Consider the following 13397-nt stretch of genomic DNA (forward strand, 5'->3'; position numbering starts at 1 on the left):
TCCTAACTTTACTTCTTATTTTTCATAATTTTTTCTTTCAAATTATTTTATCTTATTATTTATTACAAACTTTTAAAATATTTTTCTCTTTGTAAATATATTTATTAATTTTTTATTTAAGATTAAAAAAAATAAAACTAAAAAAATTGTTTTTAGAAAACATTAACCAAACACCTCTTATTTTTTAAAAATTACAAAAACAGTTTTCTGTTCTCATTTCTGAGAACAAAATTTTGAAAACAAAAAACAGAAAACAATGCCAAACAGGCCCTTAGTTTTTGTGGATATTGGTTCAAGCCGAAAATTATTTGGAAACTCATAAAGATAGTTATAGATTTTATAAGTTTAGCCTATAGTTTAGAAATATTAATTTTATCATAAGGTTTAATTACTGAAGCTGCTCCTAGAAATATTATTTATTATAACCTAAGGTTTAGATAGAATAATTAAGAATGTGATATTTGTCACATTTATGTTTATTAAGGATTTAAGGATTTTAGATGAATAAAATAATCAAGGATAAATCTAGGAAATCTAGAACTCTCCCTCAGATGTAGGATCTCATATTACTCAGTCAAAGTGGTTTAAACAACTTTAAGTGTGCTTAAAATGTGCAAAAACGTGATTTAATATATCAGCGTAAGCCGATATATCGCAGCTATAGGGGCCGATATATCGCCTATGTTGATATGGAAAACACGTCGACTTCACACGAATGAAACCACGGAGCTTCGGGAAAATGGGGCAGGCGATATATCAGCTTCATCAAGCCATTTTGAAACTTTGTGGAATCCAAAGCTAGAAACAGCCATCAACAACTTGGACTTGCTCTTGAATGATTTTGACCGAGTTCTGAGCATTTGTTGAGCAGAAAATTCTATTTTTATTCATTTTAAAGGGAGTTAGTTTCACTCCTTGAACTCTATAAATAGGACCCTTCACACAGCCATGTGCATCATCTTTCAAACACTTCTCAGAGCCTCCAAGCTGCCAATTTTGTTCTAGAGAGAAACACTAGGGTTTTGGGTAGGAATGTCAATTTAACCCGCGGGGTAGGGTCCCTGTGGGGACCCACCCCTAATGGAGCGGGGGCGGGGAACATGACGCCCGTCCTGAACCCGCCCTATTTACATTGTAATTTATATTTTTAATATAAATATTATTAAAAATATATAATATAATAATTTATATAAAAATTATATATTTATTAATGGTATAATTTATTGTTTTTAATTATTTTATAGTAAAAAGTATTAATTATTTTAATTTATTTTATCAATTTTAGAAAAAAAATTAAACATTTTTATTAAATGGGTACCCAATGGGGCCCCGACCCCGCCCTGCCCCGTTTACATCCCTAGTTTTGGGGTTAAAAGCTTTCAAATCTAAGCTTTTCTAAACACTTGGGAAGTAAGCTAGAGTGTGATTTCGGTATTGAGGTATAGATTGAAGCTCTAAGCTATCTAAGGTACTCTTAATCCTCAGGTTTAGTTCATTACTATTCTTCTTATTCTTTTCTTTTACTTCAAATCCTAACTCGTTATAATGGCTTTTTGGCTAGGTGCTTGATTTCCTTGAAACTTAAGGTTTTCGGTAAGTTCTTATCTTGATGGTTTAGATCTTCTTTAGGAAACTTATGGTTTTACTATTTGGTTTTAGGAGTTTTCAATCCCGCACTTGTCTCCAATACCCCGGTTTTGATAAGGAAAATAAGTTAGATTTTATGTGTTATGTGTTTGTTTGTTTGTTCTTTTTATGTCTTTTAGTCACTTGGGAAATATGGTTGCTTAGATAGAAAATCTCGAGATTTTTATCATAGACTATAGTTGTGTCTAAACCTACCTACCTCTAAAATAGTAGATAAGAGGACTATAGCGGTTTCTATCACATACTACGATATTGAGTTAATGGTCATTAATATTGTAGTCCCTTTTTATGTTTTATGTTTTATGTTATGCTTTAGTAGTTTTTCCTTACTGGGCATTAGGCTCATTCCTTTTTATTTAGATTGTGCAGGTAAATGACCATGGAGGCGGGACGGATCCTAGGTGGCTTTGGCATGTGTATTGGGCGAGGAAGTAAAGGAATGAACTGATGGGATAGATCGAGGATGATGTTGGCATTTGAGTTGTTTACTTATGTTTTATGATTTCCGCATTTAGTATTTGGACATTTAAATAATTGTTTTGTTTTATTTATGATTTTATGTTTAAACAATGGGATCCCGTATTTTGGATTTTCTATAATAAAGTTCTATTTTTTTTTGTATGTATCCAAAAGATAGTATTTATTGTCTTAGTAGTTATAAAGGTCTGATGTCTTTAAGTTAGTCGGGTCCTTACAAGAGACTTCAATTTGGCAACGTTAGGAAAGCAAGGGTGGGGATTGCTTTCTAATAATACATCTTTGGTGACACTACTACAAAATACCCTTTACGGGACACTTTTTTAGGACACACACATAAATGCAAGTCCTTAAAAATATTTATGGAGTTTTTAAGATACTCATTGAGAGTCCTGAAAAAACACACCCTTAAAAATATGCTAGTCCTAAAAAATTCCGGGCTTAAAAATGGGTGTTTTACTTAACAATTTTAAGGACTTGCTTTGGGAGTCCTTAATACTCTTTAAGAACTCACTTTGCGAGTCCTAAAAAAACTTGGGCTGAAAAATTAGGATTGGTGACTTTTAAGGACTTGCTTTGCGAGTCATAAAAGAGTATTAAGGACTCCCAAAGGAAGTTCTTAAAATTGTTAAGTAAAAGAGCATAAAAAACACTCATTGTTTCGAAAATATAGGGTCAAAATACACATTTGGGGATTTATTTCAGTCACATTTGGGGATTTATTTCAGTCACATTTGGGGATTTAGGGCTTTGGTGGACGGCAGCTGTTGGTTGAACGACGACTGTTGGTGGTGGACGGGGACGGTGACCGTGGGTGTTGTTGCATTGGCTCTCGGGACCCTCGGAAATCTGCTCTGGTGGCGTGCTGTCGGTGTGAACGGCGACGGTAGCCTTAACTCCAGGCGGTGGCGAGCGCGGGTTCTCAGCGGCGGTGGCGTGCTGTCAGCGTGGGCATCTCTGAGTTCATGGTTGATGTGGTTCACGGCAGCTGGTTCATAACTCTAGTTTTTTTTTTTTATTTCTTTACTGGTATAAATATATATGTATGTTATTTATATGTATATATATTATAGTTGCATATTCTAAATTTTATATATATGTATGGTAATATTATAATATATATATAATATATATTGTAGTTGCATATTTTAAATTTTATATATATGTATGGTAATATTATAATTTCAGAATTTAATATAGGGTAATAATTTTATATTATAATATAGGATAATAATATAATTTCAAGTTTTAATATACAAATAAATATACTTTTAATTTAAAAACTTAAAATATGATTAAAAAAACAAATACCAATACTCATGTGCAATTTTTTAACTACAACTGAAATAAATGAGTGTGTCCTAATATTTCTTCAATTAAAATTTTTAAGTTATCTTTTTTTATAAAAAAAAAACTATATATATAAACTTTATTATTCGTATACAATTAAATTGTTTCAAAATTAAATGAATTTTATCATATATTTTACATCATGAGTTTTAAATTATATGAAAGGATAAAAGCTTCAGAATGTATTAATTAGACTTATTTCTTGATCAAAAGTTCCCTAACATATGTGTACATATACATATTCTAATTCAGTTTTCGTGATTAAGATATTTAACATCTAACATTTTTCTTGTTTTATAATGTTGATTAAAATGAATAGGTTAATATTTTGATTGGCCTTAAAGCATTGGATTGGTAGCCAATTGCAAGAGGTATGTTGTATTTGATTTAGTTTTAAAAAATTTCATTATTTTACAATTTTGAATGATAACTGTATTACTTTAGTGGAGTTTGAATATCTTAGATATTCATCCGTAGTGAAGTAGGTTCTGGGAATTCTGTGTGCTGCGGTGATAATGGAAGATTGAGAACTTGCATGTCTTAGTGAAGTAGCATCTGAGAATTTTCTGTGTTGTGGTGATATATGGATGAAAACATGTGTGTTGTTTGATTTGTTTGACATGTTGGTGTTGATTGTGACAAATGGCTAGGCTAGTAAATTAGGGGATATGTTGTCCGATTTTCTAAAGATTTTTTTGTATTTAATTTTGCGTGGAAATATGAAAAAAATGACTACCACAATAATAAATTTGTGATCCAGATATTTAACATTTGACCCCTCTTATGAATGCTTAGCGTGCCCTCTTTAATCATAGAAATGAATAAAGTATATGTTGCACTTATTTAGTTTCACAACGGGTACAAATCTAAAAGCTCACTATGTTCTTAAAAGGACAAAGATAAGCAAATAAGTTGTCCCATCAAAAATTAAAATCACACAAAAATTAAAATCACACAACTGCGTTAGGCTAACATAAGTGACATTTTGTGTTTACTTTCTTGAATCATCTATGTATTTACAATGCATGGTATTTTTCCTTTTTATGGAAGATATATATATATATTTTGTTGTTGAAATTGTATTATGGACTTATATAAACTTTATGCTGAAGAATTTAACATTAAATAACAAACTATCAATAATATTTCTTTTTTAAAATTTACATTAATATCTCAGTTGACTGGTCTTTGTAGTTGTACGCCATAAATATCCACGAGTTATTAGCGAGCTAGAAAATGGCATAATTCAATCTGCCACGTGGAAACCGTCTACCCGGAGCTGCTGTTACAAGTCTCCACCTCTTTAGCCTGAGCTAATCAAAGGGTTAGCAAGTATACTCGAAGGCATCGGGTCAACAGTATGGATATCATGAGCTGGCGCTACATCAAGCTCAAGGTGCGGCATAGATCTGGCACCCCCGACCATTTGTGAAGTCAACCACGCAATGTAAACGTGCGCATATCAGACATCGCGTGTCTACTCCATTCCTGAATTCTCGGACACGCAGCATAAACATGCGAGTTCAGGCACCCCACGACCAGTTTGGGCCATGCGGCCCATTATCCCCATTACCTATTGATTAGACAACACTTCATTGTCAGGTTTTAGGAATTAATCATAAGTGTCACAGAGGTGACATGATGGGAAAGAAGGTCACGGGATGACCCCCTTTACAAACACCCAGATATCCTCTCCCTATAAATATGGAGACCCTGGGCATTGCAAAGGGCTAGCGTTTTGATTGTAAAGAAACACCCTGTAAGGAATACTCGAGAGATATCAATAATATTGACTGGTGGACTAGAGGAATTTTAACCTTCAAACCACCTAAAAAGAAAGGAGTGATAACCTTCCCACCATACTAATTTTGCTAGTTTGGAATATAAATATTTATAGATTACGATTCACTATTTAGCACTAATCCATCCCGTTTATTCGTATAATTATCTGTTGGCGAAGAACCGCGTCGACAGTTTGGTGCTTTCATTGAGAGGATTTAGATTGGTGCTATTGCAGAAACCTAACCATGGTGGTTACTCGTTCGAGGCATGGTAATGAAGCAGATCAACGTGATGGGCAAGAGGCCCACCATGCCGCCATATGATGAACAAAACCCCGAGGTTCAGCAGCGACCGGGAAAGCAGCCAATGGGCCAGGGCGACACCGGAAGTTCGACTCCCCGGCCGCCAAATCCGAACCCGGATTTCTACACGGCGATAGAGATGGAAAACGCACAGTTGAGAAGTCAGCTGTCAAAAGCAAACAAGCAAATCGAAGAGGTCTTGGCCCAGTTACCCCCTCTTACAACTGACGCTAACGTCGGAAAAAGGCATAGTGGGACTCATAAGTCCCACCGGGATAACCGGTCCAGGCCCAGCCGGTCGGTTAGAACCTCAACTCTGAATTCTACTCCCACGTCACACCACCACCAGGAAACTGTGTTTGAGGAATTTCCTAGGGCCGATCAGCAATTCAGCCGATCGGTCTAGACCTCAACTCCCAGCTCAATTCCACCCTCGAACGCACCCTGGAGGGCCCGAGGTAGCTCGCGGAGGAGATCCGGGGAGGGCTCGCGAAGACAGCCTGCCCCGGCCAGCCGTCCTGCACCACGGTCAGACCACCGAGCGCAGGACACGTGGAATGGTAGAGTGGAGCGGCCGCGACCTAGCTTGATCCGCCCAGACGGGACTAGGATCGCATCACCAGTCAGGCATCCCCCGTCACCAATAAGATATCCATCTCCTCCCCGTCCAGTCCGAGACATTCCGGCTCATGGGAGCAGCAGGATAAATCCTCCGCTGGTCCTTCCCATCGCAGCCGAGCACACGGGGAAATCCCAGGTCCTCACCCTCAGCGGCGGGCTCTGAGTTTTTCAAACGGGAGTTACTGGACCGAGATTCATCGAAGTGGCATGTCCGGCGAAGACCTGGGCCATCGTTTGAGTTCGGCTCAAAGCCCTCGGGCCACCCCGAGGGCCGACCTTCGAGATCGCCTCAACTCTCAGAGAGGAGATCCAGCTAGAAATGGTAGTCGTGCTCACCAAGGGGAGGGTCTGTCGGAAATACGTGACAGAGGGAATGTCCCACCTATCCTAGATCAAGCTAGGATGGACAATAACCTGCCTAACGCTTACAATGGGACTGGAGCTGTTGAACAGCCCCAGAACAACCAAGGAAGTAAGGACCAAACCCTAGAGCGTCTAGCTCAGATGGAGGAGCTGATGAAGAAGCTCTTATCGGAAAAGGAAAAAGATGAGTACGACTCGGGGGACGAACTCTAGCTCTTCGCCCCCAGCATAGCAGCCACGGCGTATCCACCTGGTTTCCGTATGCCCCACTTGTCCAAGTTCGATGGAAACGGAGACCCGTCGGATCATTTGGGTATGTTCAACACCCTGATGATGGCCCACAACATCGGTCCCGAGCTAAGGTGTTTGATATTTCCTTCCATCTTGACTGGGCCGGCCATGCAATGGTTCAAGCAGAATAAAAAGCAGTCCATCAACTCGTGGAAAACCTTTTCTGCCGACTTCAAGAGGGCATTCGGAGCTTCTCAGGTTGCCCAAGTCAAAGTCGACACCCTGGCAAACGTAAAGCAGCAGCCCGAGGAACCTTTGAAAGCTTACCTGAGTAGATTCGCAAACATCGTGACTCGAGCCTGGGACGCGGACTATAGTTCCAAGCTTATGACCTTGAGGACTGGGATCCTCGTGGGAGGCGAACTCTGGAAAGAGATACAGAGAAAAGGTGTCAGTACCATGGACGAATTCCTAAACAAGGCCCAGGGATGGATAAACCTGGAGGAGGTGCTACTACTACTACTACTACTACTACTACTACTACTACTACTACTACTACTACTACTACTACTACTACCACTACCACTACTACCACTACTACTACCACTACTACCACTACTACCACTACTACCACCACTACCACTACCACTACAACTACTACTACCACTACCACTACCACTACCACTACCACTACCACTACCACTACCGCTGAAGAATTCCTAAACAAGGCCCAGGGATGGATAAACCTGGAGGAGGTGCTACTACTACTACTACTACTACTACTATCTAGCCAAGCCCCTGATCAGCCCGCTGGAGTGGGAACGGATGTCATGAAAATGACTCAAACTGTTACACAGAATAACCAATTGGGTGGAGGCAAGAGAAAATGGAGCAACGAGGGCGGCCAGCATGGCCTAAAGAAGAACAATCCCATGGAAAAATTTAAACAAGTCTACGCGACTTACACCGAGCTCACAAACACTAGGGAGAAAATTTTCCTAGCAAACTATGCTCGCCTTCCCTGGAAGAAGCCGGAGCCTTTGAAGCACCAGAAGGCCAAGCGGGACCCCTCCAAGTTTTGTCCACTCCACAACGACATTGGCCACAACACTCACGATTGTAGGCATTTGAAGGATGAGATTGAGACTCTCATCATTGTCGGATCCTTGGCTCAGTATGCGCGGAATAGAGTTCCCGCCGGTCAACCGGCTCCAGAAGCTCCGATAAGTCAGCCCGGCCCCGGATAAATCAGGACACCCCTCCTCCTGTGATAGGAGGAGAGATCTCCACGATCTACGGAGGCCCCCATCTGGGCGGCACGAGCAAAGGTGCCCAGAAAAGATATGCTAATGAATTGAAGGCTCATAACGGAGTGGAGTTCGTCCCAGAGTAGCATCTACCCAAGCAACAACGACCGGAGAGGCAACCAATCATATTCACCGAGGAAGATGCTAGTCACGTCCATTTCCCCCATAACGACCCTCTGGTCATATCCGCCTAGCTCGCCAACCGGAGAGTTAGGAGGATACTGGTCGATAATGGGAGTTCGGTGAACCTGCTGTTCTGGTCTACGCTGGAAAATATGGGCTTATCTGTCACCGAGTTGAAAGCCACATCCATGATGCTATATGGATTTTCCGGAGAAGGGTCAGCAGCAATATGAACAATCGAGCTAGTGATTACCTTGGGAGAGGGACCCCGGACTGTCTCAAAACTCCTCGAGTTTGTGGTCATCGATTGTCCCGCCGCATACAATGCTATTCTGGGGCGACCTACATTGATAGCATTTGAAGCCATAACCTCCATCCGCCACCTCGCACTAAAATTCCCCTCTTCCACGGGGATATGCACGGTCCGAGGTGATCAGCTCACTGCCAGGGAATGCTACAACATTTCTATGAAGGGAAAGTCAAGACCCGGGCAGCAGACGATGACCATCCAGGGCAGGAGTAAGGAATCTCAGGAAATTGTACCTATTCCTGATATAGAAAAACCTCAGAATGCCAGAGGGGAGAGTATCATCTTAAATAATGATATCGACCCCAGAATAGGCAAGGATAGATCCGAGCTCCAGGCCATCGAAGAGCTCGATGAGGTGAATATCGACCCACAAGACCCCTCGAAGGTGGTAAAGCTCGGGAAAAACCTATGTAGTGAAAGGAAGGCGGAGCTGATTAGGTTTTTATAAGAAATCTAGATGTGTTCGCCTGGTCTCATGGAGACATGGTAGGGATCAGCCCGAGCGTCATCATGCACACCCTCCACTTGGATAAAAATGTGCCTGCAAAGTCCCAAAAACAAAGGCGCCTAGGAACGACCCGAGCTGAGGCCCTAAAGGAGGAAGTAGCCCGGCTCTTAAAGTGTGGCTTTATCCACGAGGCAAAGTTCCTGATCTGGGTCGCCAATCCTGTGTTGGTCCTGAAGCCCAACGGGAAATGGCGGACATGCATCAACTTTTCCGATCTAAACAAAGCCTGCCCCAAAGATTGTTTCCCTTTGCCAAGGATTGACCAATTGGTAGATGCCATGACGGGGCACGAGCTCATATCTTTTATGGATGCGTACTCGGGCTATAACCAGATCGCCATGAATCCGGCAGACCAGGAACACACTAGCTTCATGACCCCAACTAACATTTATTGTTACAAGGTCATGCCTTTCGGGCTGAAAAACGCAGGAGCTGCGTACCAAAGGTTGGTAAATAGGATGTTTACCAATCAGATCGGGAAAAATATGGAAGTGTATGTTGATGACATGTTGGTCAAGTCAAAAACTGTCGATCTGGAGGAATGCTTTAAGATTTTGAGAGAATACGGCATGAGGCTAAACCCCCAAAAGTGTACTTTCGGGGTTGCGTCAGGAAAATTCCTGGGTTTCATTGTCAATACCAAAGGAATAGAGGCGAACCCCGATAAGATCAGGTCGCTACTCGAGATGCCCTCACCCCGGTCGCGAAAAGACATTCAAAGTCTGACAGGAAGGGTGGCGGCCCTTAATCGGTTTATTTCCAAATCTACCGACAAGTGTTTGCCATTCTACAACCTGCTCCGGGGAAATAAAAAATTCGAGTGGACCAAGGAATGCGAACGTGCCTTCCTCGACCTGAAAGCACATTTAGCCGAGCCGCCCATATTATCCAAACCAACAGCAGGAGAACCTCTTTTCCTTTACCTAGCTATCACGGAAGATGCGGCTAGCGTCGTACTGGTCCGGGAAGAAGACCGGTCTCAAAAGCCAGTCTATTACATCAGCAAGAGGCTTCTCGAAGCTGAATCCCGGTATCCGTTGATGGAAAAGATGGCCTTCTGCCTTATTACGACCTCCCGAAAGCTCAGACCGTATTTCCAGTCCCACTCAATACACGTCATAACCGATCAGCCTTTAAGGCAGGTTTTGCAGAAACCTGAAGCATCGGGACGTCTGTTGAAGTGGGTTATCGAGCTCAGCCAATTTGAGATCCTGTACATGCCACGAACTGCTATAAAAATCCAAGCCCTAGCTGATTTTGTGGCAGAATGCACAGGATTCCGAGAAGACCCGGTGGAAGAATCAACTCAAGCCTCATGGAAAGTCTTCGTAGATGGCTCATCTAACGAGAACGGCTCCGGGGTTGGAATCATATTGATATCCCCAGAGGGACATCGATTCCACTCGACATTACGATTCGGATTCAAAGCGTCCAACAACGAGGCCGAATACAAAGCTTTATTCGCTGGGCTAAAGGTTGCCCAGGAGCTGAAGGCCAGCTCCGTCCAGTGTTACAGCGATTCCCAGCTCATGGTAAACCAAGTGTTAGGAGAATACCAAGCACGGGGAACCAAGATGGATGCTTACCTGGCCAAGGTAAAGAAAGAGTTATCCGCATTTGAGCACGGCTTAATCGAGCAGATACCTCGGGAGCAGAACGCCAACGCTGACGCCCTGGCGAAGCTCGCCACCTCTGGGGCGGCAGAGACTTTGGGGCTGGTGCTGGTAGAGTTCTTGGAAAGACCAAGTATAGAGGAAATCGGGGCAGAGGTCGAGATGATCGACACCAGACCGACTTGGATGACTCCCATCCTCGAGTATCTCACAGTAGGGAAGTTACCCGAGGAGTGAAACGACGCAAGGAGGGTACTTTACCAGGCTCCGAGATATATAGTGATAGACGGGATATTGTACCGACGTGGCCTCTCTTTACCTCTTCTACGATGTGTTCTGCCAAGTGAGGCAAAGACCATTTTGCATGAGGTGCGCGAGGGTTTTTGCGGAGATCACGTTGGGGGGCAAAACCTGGCCTTGAAGATATTGAGGCAAGGGTATTATTGGCCCACTCTGTCAAAGGACTCGATTTCCTACGTCCAAAAATGTAACAAGTGCCAGCGATTCGCCACAATTTCCCGGGCTCCTCCAGTCGAGCTGAAGATGATCTCGTCCCCATGGCCGTTTGCGGTCTGGGGGATTGACCTAGTTGGTGCCCTCCTGTAATGCCCCGAATTCTCCGATGCATTTAACGGCATTAATAGTAGGCCGGGAGGGCCATACTTGCTTAATGATGTTGTTAATTGATTAAATGCATGTATATGTTGATTATATTATGATATGATGTGAAATGCATGCATGTGAGTCCATAAATCTCATTACAGGGGTGTGATGGTAATTTGGCCCGTTGAGGGTAATTTGTGTATTTGGGTGCATAACTTGATTTGTGAATGAGATTCCATTATTATGGAGATATATTCGAGCTATTTGTCATGAGACGGTTATTTTTAGTGGATTAGCGGTTTTACCATAATGGGGTCAATTTTGGGGTAATAGAAATGTTTATTTGATGATAAATTGGGAATATTTGAGATCATGGTGAAATTTTGGAGGTTTTGACTATAGTGTCCCCGGGGGTGTTTTCGGGACCCCGAGCATTAGGTTTTATTTGAGGTTACTTAAGGTTGAAGTAGCTTATCAGATAGAACATACGATAAGAAAACCTTCCGTTCTTCCTTTTCAAAGTCCGTTTTACCGTTTAAGCCTTTTTGACGAAATCTTGAGTTCTAGGAGTCGGAATCGAGTGAGGATCGAGGCATAGCGATCCTAGGGAATATTAGAAGCTTCTTAACCGAAGGAATCGACGGAAAACAACCCAATTGAAGGTAATCGAAGTTTAAGTTTTGAGTTTTTTCCGAGTTTCTAAGCTTTGAATTGATTTTGTGAATTGTTGAGTTTTCGGTTCGTTCGAGTCTTGGGTTTTGAGGGTTTTGATGTATTGGGAAGCTTGGGAACTTTGCTTTGATGATTGGGGAATGTTTAGGTGTGTTTTTGGGGATGTTGAAGTGTTGAAAACATGTGGGAGAATGGTTCTGGGTTGGGCGCCACGGTCCTAGCTCGAGTTAGCAGGTGGCCTTTCTGTTTCGCTGGGCGCCGCGGCCCTTGTGTGGGGCGCCGCGGCGCTTGCCTCTGGAAATTCTGGGGGCCGTGGCCCAAAGTGCTAGGGCCGCAGCCCTTGCCCTGTTTTCGCCCCGTTTGCTCGTTTTGACCCCGGAAACCTAGTTTTAGGCCTCGGGAGTGTCCTTGCTACTTGGATTAGTTTGGATTGATCTCTTGGAGGTTAGATAGTGGTTTGAGAACCCTTGATTATCTTGATTATTGATGGTATCCCAAATGTGTTGTGATTAGGTAACCGCTAAAGGACTAAAAGCTAAACCGTTCTCAAGGGTCGTTCTTTTGTTCATTCTAGCTCGAATCAAAGGTAAGAGAACTGCACCCCAAGTGTGACATGCATGGATGATCATGAGGCATGTTGATTGTGAGAATATGGACATGGATTGAATATAGAATGTTTAGCATATGTTGCTCACTTGTGCGCGGTACTGACTCATTAGTCAGGTTTGGCAAGGGTGCTAGTATCAACTGTGAAGCTGTGACTTATTAGTCAGGTTCGGCAGTGGTACTGGGCACTGATCACGTTGAGCTGACTCATTAGTCAGGACGGCCTTAGCGTGTATTATGCAAGCCAACAAGATTTGATCTAATCGATTATCAGCATTGAATGACTCAAAGAGCATTAATGCCAGACCGACCCCGAGGGTCGATGAATGAAATAAGCACTTGGAGGCTAGTGGCTTACTTAGCAGCCACTCTCCCATTTGAAAACAGTGACGTGCTTGTCAGTCACTCAGTATGGTTTACCAGAACCTGTTGAAGGCTAGTGGCTTACCTAACAGCCACTCTACCATTTGAAAACGGTGACTTGCCTGTCAGTCACTCAATGTGGTTTATCAGGACCTCATGTGATGTTCACTCATTTGTTTAAAGCTTATTGCTCAGTGTGATTATAATGATAATCATTTAATAATGTTTATGAAAAATGTTATGTTTTCTTGCTGGGCTTTGGCTCATGGGTGCTTTGTGGTGCAGGTAAAGGGAAAGAAAAGCTCACCTAGCCTTGAGTGGAGAGCTGATGTGGTGGTGTGTACATATGCAGCCGCTTGACCACCATGGTCAAGGTGTTCTCAGAGGAACTATGGGGTTTACCCTATTTTTTCCGCTTAGGTCGGCGGGATTGTAACTTTTCAACAATAGTGACCTTTTCGTACTGAGAACAGCTTGTAAACGTTTTGTTTAGCTCTGCAGAGCAGTTTGTAATAAAAT

This window comes from Humulus lupulus, chromosome X, assembly GCF_963169125.1.
Source record: "Humulus lupulus chromosome X, drHumLupu1.1, whole genome shotgun sequence".
NCBI lineage: Eukaryota > Viridiplantae > Streptophyta > Magnoliopsida > Rosales > Cannabaceae > Humulus > Humulus lupulus.